We start from the raw sequence: 15,507 nt of genomic DNA, 5'->3' as shown, positions 1-15,507 counted from the left end.
GTTGGGGTTGACGCGAGGTTGGCAGTGTTAGAGAGGCGGCAGAGAATCAGGTGTTAGGAGGGGCAGAGGTAGCGTAAGTGTGTGTGAGGTTGGTTAGGGGTAGAGTGAGGTGTGATGTGGAGGAGAGGTAGAGTGAGGTGTGAGGTGAAGGAGAGGTAGGCAGACATATACTACGTCTTACACCTTAATAATGTATCTAATCAGTATTTTGTCATTATCAACACACACACACACACACACACACACACACACACACACACACACACACACACACACACACACACACACACACACACACACACACACACACACACACACACACAAACTCACCATCTTCCAAGGCGTTTAGCGAAGATGTCGAAAAGGACAGGTATGGTTCCTGAGTAGATCCGATGCGTCTCGTTGCCTGTGATCATCATGTGGGGCATGTACTGTGGGGCAGAGGGTAAGGTGAAGGGCCAGGGTACTTTGTGGCACGGGGGAAAGACGGGAGATGAAATGAGGGGAATACTTATGGGGAGATGGGAACCTCAGGGGAAGGAGGGGAAATGATACGAAGGAAATATTTATGGAGGGATAGGGAAATGATGGGAGGGGAATACATATGGAGAGACAGGGAAATGATGGGTGGAAATACTTATGAAGAGACAGGGAAATGATGGGAGGGGAATATTTAAGGGGAGACGGGGAGTTGATGGGAGGGGAATACTTATGGAGGAAGAGAGAGAGAGAGAGAGAGAGAGAGAGAGAGAGAGAGAGAGAGAGAGAGACAGACAGACAGACAGAGGAACTAGTTTTGAGACTGTCACATGGGGGGCATGTACTGTGGGGCAGTGGGTAAGGTTATGGGCTGTGGCACATTGTAGCACGTACTACGGGTGGAGAGGGTAACATTACAGGCTAACATCAACATCTGTACCATAACATCATCACCTGCACCATAACATCATCACCTGCACCGTATCATCAACCTCTACGCCATAAAATCAACTTCTTGCACCATAACATCACCTGAACCGTAACATCACCCTCTATGCCTTACCATCCACATTTGCATCATAAAATCACTTTTACACTACATCCACATCCTGCACCAAAACATCAGTCTCTATACCATAACAACCCAGTATCAGTCTCTACATGACATCATTTTGTATGCCCCATCATCATTTCTACTACTACTACTACTACTACTACTGCTACTACTGTTACTACTACTACTACTACTACTCACAAGTCCTGCCCCAAATTTCAAACAAGGCACTCCATTTTCGTCCTTCAGATTGCTCCCTGTTTGAGTGATGATCATTTTTCCAAGTCAGTCGAGAATTCCAGTCGCTGAATCAGAGACGTGCCAATCCCTCCTCCAATCCCTCGCAGGCTTCCAATAGCAGAGGTAGTCCTGGAGATTCGTTTATTCGAAGGAGGTGATTCGGAACAGGAGTTTTGGAAAGGATGAAGAGAGGATTGGGAATGGAAAAAAAGGAAGTCAGGGATGATCAGTTGGTGATGCAGTGGAGGGCTGGCCGTAAATTAACTGGTGATTCGTAAGATATTCGGTGTAAATTTAGGCGAGATTCAAGAGGGCAGATTCCAAACGGTAGAGTTAGGTGATTTGGAGGCAATGCAGAGTTGATTCATGGGAGATTAGAGGTAGAATCACAGGAACGGTAGATTCAGAGGAGTCAGATCAGAAGCGTAGACTAAAAGGAGAAGGTTGAGGGGAGTATGGTATATTTAGAGTAGTAGACACAGCAGTATATCCAAATGCCTATCAGAGGGTAGGTTTAGAGGAGTAGGATCAAAGAAGTAGATTATGACGCGTAGGTCCAGAACAGTAGATTCGCAGTAGTAGAACCAGGGGAGCAGTTTAAGAGCACGAGAAGCCAAGGAGTAGATTAAAAGGAGGAGATTCAAGAAGAGTCACAGAGGACCAGAGAGGCGGGGAAGTGAGAGAGTTGGAGGTTAAGAGTACTAACAATCAAGGGGTAGGTTAACGAGTACTAGAAACCAAGGAGTAGATTCAAGAGAGAGGAATCTAGAAGAGAGACAAAGGACCAGACAGGCGCGGAAGTGAGAGAATTGGAAGTTAGAAGACTAGAAACCAAGGAGTAAATTCAAGGCAGTGGTTTCAAGGAGAGAGGCAGAGGACCAGGTAGTCGAGGCAGTGAAGGAGCTGGTGGTCTGGCTGTAACTGAAGGTAAAGCGGCCCTCCTCCATCACCTCCCCTCGTGGCAAAAAGACAAGTGAAGGCCGCAAAATCCTCAAAATTACTTGGAAATGTCAGTAAGTGGGGTAGGCATGTGCGATGAGGCTGGTTAGGGTTGTCACAGAGGGGGAAAGGGCCTGAATGCTGCGAGAGTTTTGCCTGCCCTTCGTTTCCCTATTGAGGTTAAAGTGGACTGTTAATCTGGAATGAATCTGGCTAGGACTGTCCGAGGCGAAAGAGAAACCGATCGCCGAAAGATTTACCCCATCATTTTCCCTCTCCAACTATATATATTCTGTTCAACTATACTCTTTTTAATCTAACTTGGCCGAGATTTACGAGAAACATAACGCTGAAAGATTTACCCTTCCATATTTTTCACTCTTCAACTATTTATACTATGTTCATTTTTACAATATCCTTTTTACTCTAACTTGGCCAAGAGTTTCGTCCTTTTGTAGCTTATTTCACACAGTTCAGAGGCAGAGAGATAGAACTATGTCTGTACATCTCTTCCATAGCACTTCTTCATGACTAGCACCATATTCTAGTACTCATCTCTTGTTACATCTCAGTATTCAAAATGGGGAGATGACACTATTAGATCAAGGTAGAGTAAAAAAAATGGTATAGGCGTACAATTGCCATCTCTCCAACTTGAATGCTGAGGCGTGGCAGGAGATTTACACTTGATGATGGTGCTAGTCACGAAGAAGTGCTGTAGAAGGGCTATAGAGCTGTGGTAATGTCTTATTCTTTCACTAAACGACGAGAAACAGGCTGCAAAAAGACGAACATCTCCGCCAAGATGAAGTAAATGAGCGATCTGAATTCACAATGTTTATATGCTTTATCCATTGTGCAGGGTCACAGTTTTAGAGCCACGGTGTTTAATATCTGCCTGAGTGATAAATATAGCCAGAGAAAGGTCACGAACGCTATATGGACAGCGCCGGGATGTTGTGGAGAAGGTCCCCCCACCCTCCGTCCCCCGACTCTGACTCATTTTGAAGATAAGAAGAGGAGGAGGAGGAGGAGGAGGAGGGGAGGGGGAGGAAGAAGAGGAAAGAAAGAAAGAGGTAAAAAAAAGAAAGAAAGAAAATTTGTTAGTTGTTATAGACAGAACCAAAAATAATTGATCACTGCCACAAAAATTACTCTTACAGGTTCTGGGTAGAGAGGCACAGTTCCAGTCACTAATCTCAGTATGGCAAGAAATATGCCTGTAAATATGGCTGCCAGTAATTTGCCCAGTCGCTGTAGTGGAAAAAACTCTAAGGATTATCTAGGGGGGGTTTAGGAGGGCCCCTGAAACCACTTCTGGAGGCTGGTGGGGAGGGGAGGGGGGGGTGCTGGAAAGGTCTAATTTCTGTCAGTGCCTTAATAAGAGGGTAAAAGTTAGTGATATTACCGTTTCTAGGTCTTCTGCTGGGAGGGTCCTGCAAAAAAATAAACGTGGGTGGGATGGATGCAAAGTACTGGGTGGAGGGTGGAAAGGAGTAGGTGGAAAGGGTGTAGATTTCTGTTTTGTATATCACTTTTGTCCTACGTGCTAAGTTTAGTCTCTCGAAAATTATCATTCATCCATTTCTAAATCTCTGACCTAATAACCTATCCTAACCTTACCTAAGCTTATCCTAGCAGATTATCCCAGCTAACTAACAAACCTAACCTATCCTACTCTTCCATGGAAAAGAAAAAGTGGAATAAATGGTACACAGGACGGAAATCAGCGGAAAGGGTGGGGTGGGCTAAGAGGGTCATTGGTAGTGGGGCAAAACAGGATGAGTACACCCGGTGAAGGTGGGGGTTGCCTGAGGTGTGGCATTGGTGATGAAAACAGATTTTTAAAAATAGAAATTTGATGGTGGGGGTTAGAGAAATTACGGACTTTCCATAACACTTCTTCGTGACTAGCATCGTACTGTAGTGTTAATCTGTTGTAATAATTCAGCATTCAAGATGGAGAGATGATAATTTTAGGCCAAGTTTAAGGGAAGAGAGTATAGCAGTGGGTGATGAGGTGGGTTGGCGGTGGTAAGACACGAGGCCGTAATAATCTATATTCTGTTCACTCCTACCTGGCCAAAAATTGCTGTCTCCCCATCTTAAAGGCCGATTTTTAGCAATAGATTTACGCTAGAAAATGGTGCTAATCACGAAGAAGTGCCGTAGAAAGGACGTAGAGCCGTAGTATCGTCTTTTTCTGCCACTGGGCTGCGTGAAATTGACTGAAAAGGATGACATTCTGGGCCAAGTGAAAATGAAAGAACTGTAGCTTGTTCTTTCCACCTCCAGACGTTTTTATGCAGTTTAAGAAAAGCCTGTTATTTCTTTCTTCCAATTCTCTCTGTCTCCCTGTTCTCTCTATCTCCCTATTCTCTCTGTCTCCCTGTTCTCCCTGTCTCCCTATTCTCTCTGTCTCCCTATTCTCTCTATCTCCCTATTCTCTCTGTCTCCCTATTCTCTCTGTCTCCCTATTCTCTCTATCTCTCTGTTTTCTCTATCTCCCTATTCTCTCTGTCTCCCTATTCTCTCTGTCTCTGTTTTCTCTATCTCCCTGTTCTCTCTTTCTCCCTATTCTCTCTTTCTCCAGACGGTTTTTCTCAGCTGATGAAGGGCCTCTGTGCATGGAGGGGTTAGGGAAGGCCGTATGTAACCCTCTAGTGTGATAATTCTCTCTCTGAATGAAATCGTCCTGGGAATAACAAGAATATAATAGAAAAGACGGGAATTTAAGCCTGTAGTCCACTGGGTACACGTTCAGATGAGCCTGGGGTTGCTACTACTACTACTACTACTACTAATAATAATAATAATAATACTGCTACTTCTACTACTACTATCGTTATTTCCAGCAGACGATTTTCTTCAGCTGAGGAATAGTTTCGGGTTGTATTAGTAGTAGCAGTAATAATCAATAGTAGTAGTAGTAGTAGTTAGTAGTAGTAGCAGCTGCAGTAGTAGTAGTAGCAGCAGCAGCAGTGTAGTAATAGCAGTAGTAGTAATTACAATCTCAGGCTTATCTGGACAGGAACCCAGTGGACTGCAGGCTGAAGTTTAGAGTAAAAAGAGTGCAGTCAAGGCTGAAGTCAACCCCTCCAGCTCCAAGCTCTTTCCCTAACCAGCATAGAATCGTCTGAGGTCAGCAAGAAAAATAAAAATGACCCACTGAGCATTTTCTCGTCCTAGTCTGTGTTCGGTCTTGCGTTTTTTCGGTCAGCAGTCCAACACCGTACCACTTGACCACCACCCTGGGCTGTTGACTCTCGGGGCGACTTTATTTAGCTGGGAGTAAGTTGTAACAAAATGTCATATCTCTAAGTTATTCCCTTACCTAAAAATGAAGTCGATCTCGCGTTCTTTCAGCCAGGCAGCCCAACACCTAACCACTAGACACCCACCCCTGAGTATTATTGATCCTTGAGGCATCTCTTGTTAACGGGTCATAAAAATAAAAGCAAAAATAAAGGCGAAAATAAAAGAGCACTGACGTAACCCTCTGAAACTCGGTCACAAAAATGTAGATTGCCTTTCAGAGCTCTAACAGAAAACCTGAACCCCCTAATTGAAGTTTTTCTTTCTTTTTCCTGCCTTCAGACGATTTAATTCAGCTGCTTTAGAGAGACGCACTACCTGCCAGAGTTCTAAAAACAATTATTATTAGGAGCAATAGTAGTGGCAGCAGCAGCAGCAGCCAGTTTTGCAGCGTGAAAAAAATTTATATTATGCCGCCAGTAGGCATGCTAAATAACCTTTTTAATTATGTCAAATTAATTTTGAAAAAATAATTACGCAGTTTCGTAACTAGATGCTTTTGAAATTTCCTTTTTTCTTTTATGTCTACTTGTTGCATGAAATTAGGCTTTATGCGTATAGAATTTACTCCACCTGTTTCAATATGCAGTAGGCATTCACGACGTTTTGTGGCTTAAAATGACACAAAGGTTGTTTTAGCTGACTCTGTTCCCTGCCTAATGACGTGTCCGCAGACGGAGAATATTGCATCCATTATGTACTTACGTTTTAAAGTTCATTTCGCCAGTAAGCCATATATACTTCATAAAGCTTGTAAGAAATGTGAGCTAAGGTATATAAGCCACTAACAAATTTCATTTGCTTTTTATCATGAGGCTGAAGACAGCTTATAGATAAGGATAGTTTATTACATTGCAGCTTCACAGTCATAACCCCACTTTGATAAGGTTTACCTTTACACAACCCTGTGCACTATATCCATACATTACAGATGATTTTAAATAGGTAAAAGTAGCTGTGCAACACTTTCTTTAACAATATTCATCCCACATATCGTCCTGAGCAGCACATCTGTCGAGGAAACTTGTGTACCACCGGTAATATGCCACCACATCCTCCTGCGTCACATCCTCAACACTCAACTCTCACATGCTGGGAGACGATGCGGCTATGTTTTCTCCGGCCATTCATAGTAAACCCGCTTGAACTGCCGCATCACAAGTCTCCTAAAGTCCCTGGATTAGCCCCAGTCTTTAGTTGACTTCATACTTATTCTGGAGAAGCAGTTTCCAAGAGACTGTAGGGAGGGAACTTACGAATTGATCCCTGTCCTACACTGGTGCTCCTGATGTGTGGGGGGATATTATCAATTATTACCACAACTGGTTCCCCACCTAAGAATGGACAGATTTTGGAGGTACTTTTCAAACCTCTCTACTGTGACTGGACTCGCAAGAATTTTGGTGTACACGCTGTCCACACACAACTCTCTGTGCCCGGTCACCTGCAGTACTTTGCTTACGTGGGTAGGATGAGATACAGGGTAAACCAAGTCTCATCCACGTACACCCAAATGAACGGCATACCCACCCCCGAAGATCCACTCGGCATAGCTGCAAAACAATACAAACATCCACATTAAATTTTATAGAAAAAAAAGAAGACGCACGTACGTATAAAAACCCTCTGACTAGGAAGTGTTATGAGCTGCTTAAAATAATCAGTCGTATGCTATCACGTACAGAATTTCGATAAATAGGTGTCAGCGATACTTTCCTGTACAAGTAGGTCAGAACATGTTTTTCTAAAGCTCCAAAATAAAAGGAAGCTTACCTTTTCCGCAGTGCCTTTGTGCGAGGAGTTCAGGTGATGTGTCCGCTGGATGATGGCCTCGGATACACTGCTGTAGGTTTGTAAGGCATGGAATCACGCAGAGCAGTGTTCTTATGACGAGGTTATGAAGGCGTCAGACTCTTCCAAGATTCTGTAGTCTACCATATGCTGAAACAATTAAAAAAAAAAAAACTGTATTGATTAGATTAGACAAGCCCTATGTATTAATATGGGGACAGTTGTTAAACTTTCAATATGCACTTAAATACTAGTCCCGAAATCTTAATACGGAAAGACAGTGATGTAACCCTGTATCCAGTTATCAATGCATCAGTGAGTACCCAGGCATATACAGTATACTTGTACCATACCTTCCACGTACTTGGCTTGTTCCCTCCTCGCTGAGCGGCAACAACCTCCCCTTCTTCACAATGCTCCATGCTGTAGTCCATTGAAGGAGTCCGTTGAAAGAGTCCATTAACCGTAGTCTCTCTTCGTTGCTGATACGTTGGTAAGGCATCTCAAGGTTGAATGATATATGACACGAAGCACCTCGCCGTCATTACCTTTGTTCTTGTGCAGTAACCAGTAAGATCTCTCGTAAATGCTCTCTATTCACCATTATTACGAAATTACCTGTTTGTGTGAGTGACATAAAGTCTTTTGTACATGATGTTCGTACTTACTGTCATGTGCGAATTTTCAAAACTATGTAAATACACGGAAATATGTTAATGTCAGTTTTGATAGTGTTGAAATTGATGTCAGTACCATTTGCAAGTGTCGAAGGTCTTACCCACTAACTTTTTTTTTTCCCCAGCGATGCACTGTCAAATTCGCTTACACTACCCTGTAAAATCGCTCTATCTGTCTATCAGTCTTTCTATCAGTCCATCTATCGCTCCATCTATCTATCTGTCTGTCTATCTGCCTATATCAGGTTCGAGGTGTCCGGTCGTCAGTTCAGTGTGGGCTTCGTCGGCTTATAATACATGCTCTTGAATCCTTTATTTCTTGTCGATATGAAAATGAAACTTTGTCACATTTTTTGAACAGTGACGAATCGAGATGGAAACAGTCGATTAGGAATAACAAATGCCTAAAGAACGTCTGATTTGTCGTCTTCGTTTTTAAAATCTGGCAATTCGAAGTGCAAAATGTTATATTATTATTATTATTATTATTATTATTATTATTATTATTATTTCCAGCCATGAGAAGATTGTGTTTATTTTTGGGTGATCTGATCTTTAGCTCCTGGACATAAAGATAGATGGATAGATAGATAGACAGATAGATATAGACGTAGATAGAGATAGATAGATAGATACTCGTACTCCCCAGACGATTTTGTCCACTTTTTCCACCTGTGATCACCCCTTAACCCCTTCAGTTCCACGGCTTGATGGATTTTAGTCTTACTTTCTCAGGACGATTTTATTCAGCTCTCGGATAGATTTTTGTAGTAGTAATAGTAGTAGCAGTTGTGGTAGTAGTTGTAGTAGTAGTAATGTGAACCCGGTGAACTACAGGCTCAAATTGCCTTCCTACTTCCGTCATGCGCTTTCTGGGGGAGAGGGAAGTAGTTGAGGGTCGTTTGTATAACCAGGCAGTAGATCCGCCCGGTTATATCAGTGCCACCACGTGAAGGGTCCCTCTCCACCACCCATCTGGAAGGAGAAAAAAAAATACACAAAAAATACACCCTCGCACTGAAGAGGTTAACGAGAACTTGAGAGAAAAACGAAAGAAAAAGAGAAAGAAAGGTGACATTTGTAGTGGGTCCAATTTGTGAGTTTTGTTATAGTATCCCCTCCTCCCCGTCTCTCTCTCTCTCTCTCTCTCTCTCTCTCTCTCTCTCTCTCTCTCTCTCTCTCCACCTGTCCATCGATCTGTATCTCTGGACGATATGTATGCATGCATGTATATATGTATCTGTCTGTCTATCTGTCTGTCTATCTGTCCATCTGTCTGTCTATCTCTCCATATGTCTGTCTCTCCTTCTCTTTATCTATCTATCCATTTGGCTATCAATCAGTCAGTTTATGAGTATCTATGTCTTTCAGTCTATGTATATATCAATTTATGTCTATCTGTCTATCTATCTATCTGTCTGTCTGTCTGCCCGTCTACCTATGTATCTGTCTACCTGTCCATCAACCTCCCTACCTCAGTGTCCTAATATTCATCACTCTTATCACACCTTTATCATCCAGTACATCACTTCCTTAAGCACAACCGTCTGATATCAATCCCATCAACCCACCTGACCCCCCTGTCAGCTGAGGAGTTAAAGCAGTCTACCACAACCTTCTAAAACCCCTCTTACGGTCGGGACAACTCTAGAATTCGGAGCCAGCGAAACGTGAACCCAATGGACCGCAGGCTGAAGTTGTCCCCCTCTACCAGTCTGCCATCGTCCTTTTGAGGGATAGAGAGGGAACTGAGGAACACATAGCCGGGCAGGGGAGTCACTTAGCTATATCGGTGCCACCACGTGAAGACTTCCCTCTCCAGTAGTGATAAATCGGTTAATTAGGGTTGTATCTATCCCCAAAAAATAGATAAATAGAATCACTTGGAGAAAGAATAAAAATCATAATAAAAATAATATGATGATTCGAGTTGATATTTTCTTCTATATCAGGAAAGGTTGTATTCTCGTCGTTAAGGAAGCTCCCTAACACCTTTTACTATGCGATTTAATTTGCCATCTGCACCTTACTGTCCATCTCCGTATTACATAAATCATTCTAATGTTGCCAGACTCTGCATAAATAACGTCCAAAAGGATATTAACCAGCCGGATCCAAAAAATAAATCGCTAAGGAAGAGGTGCTAGGGAACACCTGACAATAATACGGGCCAGAGAGGCTGCTAAGATCACGAATACTTATCTCCACCTTTCCCTTGGTTGGTATTTCATTAGTATGCCCTTTCACGTCACACACACACACACACACACACACACACACACACACACACACACACACACACACACACACACACACACACACACACACACACACACACACACACAAGATATTTAGTTCGTTCACTATAATATGCATACTTAATAAGGCATAGTTTGTATTCAGCATTGCATTAAGTATTTGCAACGATACATATGAAGGTGTAAGGAATTAAGATGAAAATTATTAGTAAAGGGAGAGGTATTAGTTAACAAAGTCTATCAGTCTATCTATCTATCTATCTACCTATCCATCTATAGCCAGACGCCTTAATTCCGTAAGGGGTGGCCACAAACAAATCGTCTCTGTCGCCGTGACCCCTGCCATTACCCCTGCCCTTCCTTTAACCCACACACCCTCTCTCTCATTACAGAGAACAGGAAATATTTATAAAGCTGCAGGATATTTTTGAGCCCGTAAATGTTATGGATGATGGTTCGAGTGTTAACCTCCTTTCACCTTAACTTGGCTCAGAATTCTGTCCTTTTGCAGCTTATTTCATGCGGCTCTGTGCAGAAAAATGTAACGACTCTACATCCTTCTCACAGCACTTCTTCATGACTAGCATCATATTCTAGTGTTGCTGTATCGTTACAACTCAGCAGTCAGGATGGAGAGATGGTTATTTTAGGCAAAGTTAAAGTGAAGAGAGTGTAGGTATGAAAGTATAAACAGTAGATTTAAGGATGCATGTAGAGATCCGTACATTTATTCTCAGAACTAAGGGTACAAACACAGCCTTAAGTGCTAAAGAATCTTGAATATAGGTGAACTTTTAAGTGAGGCTTTATGTATGCCCCAGTGACTTACATGTGTACTCCTATAACTAAATATAACATACTACTAAGTTCATCGACGTCATTAATATATAATTTTTGCAGCCACTAAAGTACTTTTATTTTTATTATCATTGTTATTATTATTATTATTATTATTATTATTATTATTATTATTATTAGGAGGGACATCTCGCGTTCAAATGGTCACAAACTGTCCTTCCGTACAGTGACATATTTCATTTTATTTTATTTGGTCGCCGCCCAACAATTATGCTGTGCTTAGCAATGGACTGCTGTGGTGAAGGGATAGGAATGGGTTACCTTAGGAGCAGTGTGCGTCTTAATTACCATCTGTTAATGCTTGGGACATAAATTTACTCTACCTGAATATACAGCAAGTGTTCACAAATTGTTACCTAACCCCGGTCTGTCTGGCTGAGCAGACCTGTCGACCGCAGTTTAGCAACTGTTTCTGTGGGACATCCTACAGGTACAGCACCATATAGGGATCCGACGCCCACGTGTGCATGGTAGACAACGCCTCACCAGGGCCCTTCCCATAGTGAGGTGCAGGGAAATATGAGGAGGTTTGGCTCCTGGGTGGATGCCGCAGCTGCTCAACCCAGGGTGCACAGCGCCACCACCTGTAGGCTCCTCATCAGCACCTCATATTTTGTAATACAGAAAGTGCGTGAGGCTTTGTCTTACAAATGCCAGATGTGATTGGGATCATCCGTGGCACATATACTGTGTGAGGGGGATGGGAAGAAGTGATTTGATTTTGGTGCAGATTGGCTAAAGCCCAAGGTCACAGATCAAGGTCAGAGTTTAGATGTGGCGTCGCTGTGATTTCTGAGTACTTTTGGTTTATTTGTTCAGTTATTTTTTGTGGTTCAGTGCGAAGTATGTGCGGCCTCTCGCTTCTACAGATGCCTCAGTTGTTGTTGTTGTTGTTGTTGTTGTTGTTGTTTTTGCTGTTGTAAGGTGGTGTTAGGATGAAGTGATGCTGCCCCGAGCTGCTGGCCTGGTCATCACGAGCTCCAGTAAGAAACACCCCACTGCCATCACCACACCTGACCGTGGGTGGATAGCAGGGGGTTAGGTTGTCATCAACATTATTTACATGATTAATATTATCATTATTATCAGCCGCCGCATCAACTGAGCGTGGCCTGTAAGGATTCAAGTCCTGAGGATGGTTAGGGTTTGGTGCTTAATGACCGTCAAAGCGGAAAAAAAAAAAAAAAAAAAAGATAATCCAGCCTCAGAGAAGAGAGAATTGGCCACATGCGTGTTTTGAGTCACAAGAAAGCTGAAAATATCGACAACAATAATTTTCTTAGTAACAGCACAAATGGCGTTTAAAATAGAAAAAATATCTTGGGGAAAATACCTCTGACATCATATCCGATACTGGCTGAACAATGTTAAGCTTCGACTTTACCATAAACAAGGAAAATATACAGTTGAAGACCGTCCATCTTTTCACAGTGTTCGAGAAATTGCCTATTATTTTCCTAATTAAAGCTGTATCGTAACATTATATTCTTCAGAAAGTACTTGATATGGGGTCAAAGCTGTTTTCGCACGATGTCTGTCTATTTTAAACGTGATATATGCTGATGTTACCCGTATTATGAATGTCGATATTTTCAACATCCGATTGCGCCCAAACGACCCCGAGAGAAAAAGCCCCCTCTCTCTCCCTCTCACTCACCTCAAATCTCACCCCTCCCACTCCCCCAAGTCTTACCCCCGGCATAGATGGAGAAGACGCCGTAGTAGTCCCTAAGTTCAAGAGCGCGTCCGGACTCTGCCGTGACGGGCTTAAAACACTCGGTACCGTTGGCGATTAGCTCCTTGTACCAGTGGTCGAAGATGCCAAATTCGCGTAGACTGCGGATGCTGGAGAGGAAGGTGTTTGAGAGAGAGAGGGTGGAGGGAGGAGGAAGAGAGAGAGAGAGAGTACCTTCCAGATTGAATTATTATGCTCGGTCAGTATTCACAGACTTCCATGAGAGAGAGAGAGAGAGAGAGAGAGAGGGGGGGGGGAAGAGAAAGTGGAGAGACAGACTGAGGAAGGAGAGGAAAGGAGGGGGGGAGTGAGGTGGAGAGTTCCTTTTACTTTCAATTTCAATTATCTATTTATAAATCAATTGCATTTGTTTGTTTACCATGGGAAAGTATAGCTTTTGAGATTTCATTTGATGTTTAAAAGTACTAGGTTTGCAAAGTAATGAGTATAGTATAAGGGAAGCAATTAAGTACGCTCCTTAGCACCACTACATGTTTGTTTATCCTCGAATCTGGCTGTTGTTCATAATTCTAACCACGCAGTAAGGGGGTTAAGAATAACAGTCAGCAGGAAATAGTGAGAAGCCGAAGTGAAGCAGTGCCTTAACTTTCTAACTTTTGTCCCTGATTGTACAACATTCATTCATCTTCTATCATGAATTCAAGAATGTAAATAAAAAAATAAATAATCGCCACGTCAACTTACAGGAAATTGAGCTTCTCTCGTAGTGGCGAACCTTTCGGGAACATGACCAGATTGGGAGCGTTCTTGAGGAACCCCTCGTCCATGAGGTAGGTGGTGCACTTTCCCGTCTGTAATGCCGGGATAAACACCCTTCACTGTCATTATGTGGGCCTGGTGTGAGCTGGAGGAAGAGCAGCCTAATGACGGAGGACAGGGAGACATGGAGGCAGTTTGTTTGTGAACAGCCTCTGGGATTTAATGCATCTGACTACAAGCAGGGAATATTAGGCCGCCACACAATTTTATTATACCTGTCCTCGTAAAGATAAAGCGGGTATTATGATTTACTCGACGTGTGTGTGTGTGTGTGTGTGTGTGTGTGTGTGTGTGTGTGTGTGTGTGTGTGTGCGCGGGCGCAAATAAAAAAAAAATGTGATCTAAACTAATCTTGGTGGAATGGTTGAGGCTCAACCATGTGGTTAGCCTGCTGTTTTTATTAGAACAATATATCAAAGGTCAAGGTCACATGGAAACGTGAGAGTAGACAGTTTCACCACCCGATTTAGACCAAACTTTGTGGATGGGTTGAGGGTAAGGCAAGGGTAAAGGAATTCCACTTTGAGAACAGTCAGTCAAATGTCAAGGTAACAGGGAAGGTCACAAGACAAGGTGAACATAAGCATTTTTTTTTTTTTTCGATCACTTTCCTCCATTTTCTCATAATTTTCCAGCGCCTCCAACTCTCCACCATTGTCTCATATAATCCCTACCACCCTAACTCACCACCACCCTGATATAATTCTCCACCAGTTCACCACCACGCTTATGTAATTCTCCATCAACTTTCCACCACTTATATTATCCTCCAGCACTTCCACCTCTCACCACTCATGTAACTCTCCACCACCTCCAGCCCTCTACCTGTGTCTCCTATAATCCTCCACCCCTACCGCCCCTCCCCCTCTCACCTTGGAGTAGTGGCTTGTGATGATCTGGAGTAGTGCTGTTCGCACTGCACTAGCCACGTGTTTGCCCTCCACGAAGCCCTGAACGCCAAAGGGAATGCTGTACTCCATGTCGTAGTTGTACACGGTGCGGTTGAGGCGACCGTAGATGCTGGCGGGGTCGGCGTACTGGGGATAAAGCATCGTTGGCATTATTATTATTATTATTATTATTATTATTATTATAATCATCATCATCATCATCATCATCATCATCATACTCGTAGCTCTAATAACGAAATCTTACATAGGCAACACTAGACAGCAGAGAATGTAGAGGGATCCAGTTGGGCAGGCCGGCATCAACCATTTCTTCCAGCGTGTTGAAGGGCAGCGTGACCTTGGGCGAGATGAGCATGGCCTTGAGGTTGCAGCGGTACACGGTGGCCAAGATGAGGGACAGCAGCATCCACAGCCCCGTCAGCGCCTTCGCCACACCGCGCGGAGGCTCCAGGGGCACGGCTGAAGGGAACCAGAGGAGAGTAGAGACAGAGAGGGTAAGAGAGGGTAGAGATGAAGAGAATACGAAGCTAGATAAGAGAAACCAACAGCCACAATCTTATCAGCGCCTTCTTCACACCACACGAAGGATCCGGAGACATGGCTAGGGAATGGTGAGAGATGATGATGATGATGATGATGATGATGATGATGTTGTTGTTGCTGTTGTTCCCTAGGCAGTCTGGCCGAACAGCCCCGAGTCCCTTAGGAAGGCCATGGCCGAGACCGGGCTTTCCCACAGAGCTCTCAGAGTATATGTTGTGTTGTTGGCGTAGGTGATTGTGTGCAATGCAGTCTTCCATAATGTGCTTAATAGTATGGGGTGCTGTGTTGCCTCCTGGACAGGCATCAGCGACGGAGTCATCCAGCCTCTTCTGGTAGCTTACTAGGGCTGGATGTTGCCCACATCTCAGCCTGGCCAGGTGGACCCTGTCCTCACGAGGGAGATAGGATTCAGAAGGGTGGATGTCAA

The sequence above is a fragment of the Coenobita brevimanus genome, chromosome 68 (genome assembly GCF_032717465.1).
Source record: "Coenobita brevimanus isolate Jiangsu-jjx chromosome 68, ASM3271746v2, whole genome shotgun sequence".
NCBI classification, from domain to species: Eukaryota; Metazoa; Arthropoda; class Malacostraca; order Decapoda; family Coenobitidae; genus Coenobita; species Coenobita brevimanus.
This window is presented reverse-complemented; position numbering follows the sequence as displayed.